Below are 7,700 nucleotides of genomic sequence, written 5' to 3'. Positions count from 1 at the left end.
GGAGAGTGTTGCCACCTCACTACATTTCATCACCTTACTACTTTCCCATTCCTGGGCTTTTCTGAGTCAAATCATTGTGCTCAGCTAGATCAAACCAACACTACAACTCCCAGAATGCATTTGGTTGACAAATGAAAGTGTAGGTCTGTGAACCTGGCACTTTAATGTTAGGGAACGTCCCAATGGGTTTATCACGGATGTCCAATTAAAATGCAGCAGTAGGTATGCCTAGTTTTCCAGGTCAATGTGTGATGTGCTGCTCTAGTCCATGTTTTTCTTTCAATTCTGAGACTTGTAGTCTTTTTAATTCCATTATAAAACAGGACTACAAGTCCCAGAATTCGAATTTAAAAGCTGGACTGGAGCAGCTCATCAGCATGGACCTGCATATTTGGCAGCAGCGACTCAGGAATTCTCTCTGGGGACCAGGGCTCTGGGGCTCTGTTTCTCGGCATCTCAGACTTGCTCTTCGGGTTGCAGTTCAAGAGTGGTCTCAAAATCCCCTCTTCACAGTCCTCTTACCATCCTAGACTCTACGCCCCTCCAGCCATGCTGCACCCCCCACACTGCACTCCCATCCACACTGCACCTTCCCTTTCACACTGCACCCCCTCTTTCCACAACTCTTGATGCCCATCATGGTAGAGCATCTGCAGCCTCGGAAGGAGGAAGACCCACGACCTAGCAGCCACTGCATGCTTTTAGTAATGTATTTATTTATGTTAACAAACTAAGCGCTGCTCGAATTACATCATGATGTGGATTGTTTGTTTAGTTTGTCACAGATGTAGCGGTCTAGTTGCTGCCAGAGTCCCACATCATCCAAAACTCTTAGCCCGGATGGGTTAACACACAGTGTATCACTCTCTGGCCAGGCGTGGCCAGAGAGTATATAATAAAGGGGCGGAAGTCGCTCGATGCTTCCCCGCCCGTACACCACACTAACGAGTCTGTGTAATAATTGTTCTCCGTATGCCAGGCCCGGTATCCTGTTAAGAAGAGCTGCCCGCAACTACACTGGCGACGAGGGTGAGCACGCAACACCCACACACTGCTGCAGTCACCCTGCCGAGTCAATTACCCAGAATCATCCTGAGGCGCGCACACCTACCCTCCGCGGTGTCGCTGCTGGCGGTTTCGGCGGCCAATGTGCTTTCTGCTGCCACGGTGACATCATCAATGCTGTCACACCCCCAGGTGAGCAGCGCACCCATCATTTGCCACAGCCCCTTTTCGGTAGAGGGACCACTTCGATTCACGGCCCCACACGCGGCAGCATGGCCTCGCCCTGCCGGCCTGATTCACTTGCTTGTGGACTGTACAAACGGTGGCGCGCGCATGCGTACAATGCCTGGTTGTTCTCTGGTGCCAGCTCGACGCGTGTGAAACATGCACTTGCATGGCCTGGAATGCCTGAAGGCCTGGAGTGTGTCCCAGCTGTCGGACACGCTGCGCAGGACGCGTGAAAGGGGTAAAGGGGTCCCTGTCACAGAGGGGAGCCAGACCCCACTGGTTTGCAGCCAAGACGCCCACAGTCACTGCGAGGTGCACACCGGTGCCAGAAGGGAGGGCGGGCTCACAAAGCAGGGCGCAGGAAGGACTTCCAGAGGCATTGTCAGTAAGGAAGGAAGAGGGGAAACTGGAGAAAGAAGAGAAACAAAAAAGGAAAGAAAGATAAAAAAACACAGAAGAGTGGGGAAGTCAGAGGTGGTCTCACCCACAAGGGAGACTCACCGGAGTAGGGTGTAGACGCACAAGAGAACATGAATGCCCAAGGCGCACAGGCAGAGGCAGCTCCACAAGCGCAACCTGCCCACAATGTAGGACCAGTGCAGCAGGTGCAGCAACACTCCCAGATCGGCGCTCTGCCTCCGTTCAGCGAGCTAATCGACCCAGCAACAGCGTCGCTCAGGTGGACACCCTGGGTAAGCCGTCTGGACAACTATTTCACGGCGACGTAGAGCAGTAAAAGGTCCCTACTGTTGCATGTGATACACAAATTGTTCGCTCATCTACCCAATACTGGACAGCACAACGACTATAATGCGGAAGTGGCAGCCCTGAATGCGCATTTTGACTCGCAACTGAACCCTGACTATGAGATGTTCAAACTACGACAGGCACGTCAGCGAGAAGGGAAGTCGATGGACGCATTCCATGTGCGGCTGTGTGAGTTAGCAAGTACATGCACTGATGATGACCAGCCCAATGAGGCGCGGGCCCAAATGATCCAAGGATGCCGGAATAAGACACTTCGGACCCTGATCATAAGTCAACGAAGCATCTCGTTGGGAGACATTCTTATCTTAGCCAGGTCACATGAACGATCCGATGCCAGGTCTAGAGAAGACAGAGAGGGCCGACGCAATCCGCAACCAAAGCCGAGGTAATCACGGCTGACAGCCTGGACGAAGCATGCAAGGACCACTTTGTGGTTACTGCGGCAAAGAGGAGCACCCCCAGACAGAATGCCCGGCACAGGGAAGGACATGCACCAGATGCGGAATCCCCAACCACTTTGCAGTGGCATGCAGGGGAGGAGCACGAAACAGAGGGGCCAGAGGACGACAACCCCCATCGAAGGCAGTGAGACACCTCTCACTTGAAGAGTATGAGAACCCGAAGCCAACCCGCATGGCCGTGTGAACGAGACAGTATCTAGAGGACTCGTCAACATATGAAGAGGGAGAGTGCTACCTCATCTCGTTTGCCAGTGATCTGAAGAGGAAGAGGCGACTGCAGCCCACGTGCACTGGCAACATCGCTGGGTTAGAAGTCACCGCGCTAATTGACACCGGCGCATCTGTCAATGTCATGGGGTCCCAGCAGTACAAACGGCTAAACCTGAGACCTGCGTTGTCGCCATCACATGTAGGAATACTTACATACGGCAGCCAGACGCCACTGCCACTCAAGGGGAAAATGACAGTTCAAGTGAAAGCAGAAGAAAATGAAGTCACAACCATGTTTCATGTTGTCGACAGAGAGGCGGACATCCTCGTAGGAAGCCACAGGGCTGAGAACCTTGGCTTGGTCAAATTTGCCAACGCAGTCAAAGACCTGCAGATAGAGGAACTATTGGGACGCTTCCCGCAGCTCTTTCAAGGACTTGGTTGCATCAAAAAAGAACCGATCAAATTACATATTGACAAAGCGGTGAAACCAGTAGCTCTGAGACATAGACGCGTCCCATTCCATCTCAGGCCACTCGTTAAAAAAGAGCTCCAACACCTCGAACAGCTAGAAGTCATCGAGAAGGTAACAGGGCCAACAACATGGGTGTCACCCATGGTGATTGCAGAGAAGCCAAAACAACCCGGCAAGATTCGACTCTGCATCGGCATGCGTTTGCCCAACCAGGTGATCATGCGCAAAAGGAACTTGACCCTGACCGTCTACGACATCCTGGCCGATCTGAATGGCTCCCACTGGTTCTCCAAACTCGACCTGAACGCGGGGTACCATCAGTTGAGGCTGGCTGAGGAGAGCAGGTATATTACGACTTTCTCAACCCACATTGGGCTTCGACGGTACTGAAGGCTGAACTTTGGGATCTCGCCAGCAGCAGAAATTTTCCAAAACACCATCCGGGAGTTGCTCCCAGGACTTCTCGGAGTACTGAATGTCAGTGACGACATTTTGACACATTCCGAGACCATGGAGGAACATCGGCGCCATCTCTGCGCCACGCTCCTGTGGCTGGCGGAACATGGAGTCACCCTCCACTGGGAAAAGTGCTCATTCTTCCAGTGCTCGATCGATTTCTTCGGCTACGTGTTCAGTCGAGATGGATTCATGGTAGACCCGAAGAAGTCACAAGCTATCCTTCAGGTGCCTGCCCCGAAGACAGCACCGGAAGTCCGCAGTTTCCTTGGCATGGCCACTTACTGTGGAAGGTTCATACCGAATCTGGCCACGTTGGCGGAGCCATTGCGCAATCAGACGAAGTAAGACGCAATGTGGAGGTGGGACTAAGGAGAAGACGACGCCTTCCAGAAGATCAAGGCAGCGCTGTTGGGAAAAACCACAATGGCGATTTCGACACCACCAGAATGACCAAAGTCATAGTGGACGCCAGCCCGGTGGGGCTCTGAGCACTGTTGACCCAAGAGACGGACCCGGGAACATGGCCCCACTGGCATTTGCAAGCAAGGCTCTCACACCAACTGAAGCCAGGTACTCTCAGATCGAGAGAGAAGCATTAGCCATCAAGTGGCCATGCAACCACTTCCATCTATATGTAAGCGGACACCCCTTCCGAGTAGTGACGGACCACCAACCCCTGGTTCCATTATTCCGAGGCACGGCACCTCATCCCCCGCCGTGGATCGAGCTCTGGGAGATACAATTGCAGCAATATCAAATGGAAGTAGCCTATCGCCCAGGGGCGAAGACCCCGGCGGACTTCCTGTCACGTCATCCGCCTGAGGCAGTGACCGATGGTGGTGATCAAGAAGTGAAGACCGAAGAGTATGTCGACATGATCTCCCAGTGGGCGTGCACCCAAGCTCCCACGATTGATGAAGTCAGGCAAGAAACTGGCACCGACACCGTGCTCAAACGCGTGCTGCAAGCCCTCCAAAAGGGATCGTGGGAAGACTTCCTGTATGGGGCAAACGGATGGAACCCGACAAACCGGGACTGATTGGGCAAACTGTGGAAAGTAAGAGATGAGTTGAGCACGGCATCAGAAGGAGTAATAATGAGGGGCTTCCGGTTAGTCAGTCCTCCCAGCAAGCTTGCAAGAACGAGCCACCGCCCTCGCCCACGAAGGACATCAGGGGACCACCCGGATGAAATTCCGCTTGAGAGAAAATGTGTGGTTTCCAGGTCTGGAAGATGCCGTTGACTCCCTACTAAAGGAACTGCAGACCCTGCCAGATTACCAGCAGTCAAGAATGGCCTGCGCAGTCACGACCCCGTGGTCTCGCCTCAGTTTAGACTTTGGAAGTTTTCCAGATGGCTGGACAACAGTGGTGGTGATAGATGCGTTCTCCAAATACCCCATCGTGGAGGTAATTGCATCCACGTCTTTTGCTGACATAAACCTGTGTTGGAGAAGACCTTTGCGCTATTTGGGTTACTTCACGAGATCAAAACCAACAATGGGCCTCCCTTCCACGGGACTGAATTCAGGAGCATGCTGGAGCGTCTAGGGATATACCACCGCTGGATTACACCTCAGTGGCCGCAGGCCAACGGTGAAGCCTAACATTTCATGCGGACCCTCAACAAGTTTCTATGAATCGCGGTGTCTGAGCAGGGTGACCCGGAGGTGGCAATGCACAAGTTCCTACGTGAATATCGCAGCACCGGCGCACTGCGCGACCCAAAGATCCCCGTGGTCGCTGATGTTGGCTGGGCCCCGCAGGGACACTCTCCCTGCGGCGGATGGCCGGGCTCCAGAGCCGTATGACCCTGCTGCTAATCAAGCAAGATGGACAACAACTAATGAACGAGCCACCAAAAAGAGAAGAGCCAAGACAAGGGTCATTCTGCCCGGCCATATGGTGCTAGTGAGGACTCACCTTGGGGGTGGGAAGTTCTGCACCGTGTATGAGCCAGGAACATGGACAGTTGTGACAGCAATCACTGTGCAGAAGGACCTTGAAGTCATCACTCACAACATATCATGGTTCAAACGTGTGCCTAGTGCTGATTCCCTGCCACTCCGCTCTAACCGAGATGAACAAGGAGACACCCCCGAGGATGGCTTGCAACCTCGACCAGCAAATGAGCAGGCTCCAGTACACACCCTGTTGCCAGCTGAAGATGTATCACCAGTGGACCCTAGCCAATCACCTACCAAAGCACCCCAAGAGCTTGCACAGATCGTCACGCAAGATATGACCTGAGACCCGACCCAAGACCAAGCCGACGCCTCACAGACTTTATGTGTTGATTTGATTCTTCAGTTTGAACACTGACTTGGAATGGGATGTAGCGGTCTAGTTGCTGCCAGAGTCCTACATCATCAAGGACCCTTAGCCTGGATGGGTTTTCACACAATGTATTACTCTCTGGCCAGGCGTGGCCAGAGAGTATATAATAAAGGGGCGGAAGTCGCTCGAGGCTTCCCCGCCCGTACACCACACTAACGAGTCTGTGTAATACTTGTTCCTGTGTGCCAGGCCCCGTATCCTGTTAAGAAGAGCTGTCCGCCACTACAAAAAGTATTCTTGCGCCACTGCATCTGCCTGCCGTCCCCTTTGAAATGTACAAAGGCACCAATAAATAGCAGGCTTTCGGTTCACTAAACTTTTAATACTCGAGGTGTATGCATTTTACAACGTCGCGCCAAATGCACCAGCTTTGTTTAGGAGGGGGGGGGGTTATCTCCGTTTCCCTCAGTCACCCTCCCACCCTTAACCCATTCCTCTCGTTTCCCTGAGCAAAGCACAAGCACATTCACTTAAAACATACAGCACCTCGCATCCGGAGTCTCTCTTCTGGGGCCCCTCCCTTGCAGCCCTCACAACATCCCCACGCCATGCATAGATTATCTCCCTCATCGGGCCATAAATCTTCTCAGACTGCCCATTTGCTTTGCTCTCACCTACTCTCTCCCGTTGTCCGTATGTTACAAATGCTTGTTAATAGAAATGCAGGAAGCAAGTTTTTATTTTTTTATTTACCGGGGAGGATTCCTACAGCCCTTTTCATTTAAACCGACCCTCTCCATTTACCTTTTAAATTTAACTCTTTCACCCCACCCCTTTCCCCCCATCACCCTTCAAATGCCCCAGCCAATGAAAACAAGCATTTACAATGCAATAGGTCTCGCATTTGCGAGAGTTTGAGCCATTGGCATTGTGAATGACAATGTCTTTTATTTACATATTACTTTTGAAAACATAAATAGAAGACATTGTCATTTACAAAGACAATGGCTTAAACGCGCGCAAATGCGAGACTTATTGCATTACAAATGCTTGTTTTTTAAGAGTAGACAGTGGTTCGTGGAACCGCTGCCTGCTCTTGAGAAATATATGTATCAACATTCACAAAGGGGAAGGGGGTCCCATGATGACCCTTTCCCATTTGCAAATGGTTACCACCACACTTGGTGGTAACCATTTGCAAGGATGACTCCCCAGAATAACCCCTGCTCACCCTCTAGGTGCGTGGCGCGAGCAGTCTAGGCTAAGTCTCAGGCGTACACGGTTAAGCAAGTGCAATTATACATACAGTAAACCCCTTGCATGCACCACAAACGGACACCAATCAGGAAGTATATAAAAATAAGCTTTTATGTAGATTCAGCAGATTCAATACAAGGCCCAGTAACGTTAAACTGATGGGGCCACAACTCTTAGGAATACGGTAAAGTTCTCTTTGTTACGGAAAGTTCTTAGGCGGCACAAGGTAACTGTGGGCCTCAGCGCACTTCGTGCTGAGGCGGCGACCGGGAAGCACACGGCAGATGACAGGGAAATCAGAACGTTGCGGACCCTGGATCCGATACGAGCTCGCGGTCGAGTTCGTGAGTACAGTACCTTATTTCTTGACGCAAAGGCGGGTGCGGGATTTCAGCGGCTCTTCGACAGAAGGGCGAGGCGGCGTCCGGGGCTCCCACACGTCACGATGGGGGTCTGATCTTCAGGCTCACGACAAGAGCGGGGTGTTGCAGGTGGCGGGTGAACAAAGCGGGGCAGCCGGGCACGCAGGTTACGTCCGGGACGTCCGAGGCTTGGAGATGC

Source organism: Triturus cristatus, chromosome 11 (assembly GCF_964204655.1).
Source record: "Triturus cristatus chromosome 11, aTriCri1.1, whole genome shotgun sequence".
In the NCBI taxonomy this organism is placed as follows: Eukaryota; Metazoa; Chordata; class Amphibia; order Caudata; family Salamandridae; genus Triturus; species Triturus cristatus.
The sequence above is the reverse complement of the archived record's forward strand: the minus strand, read 5'-3'. Positions refer to the sequence as shown.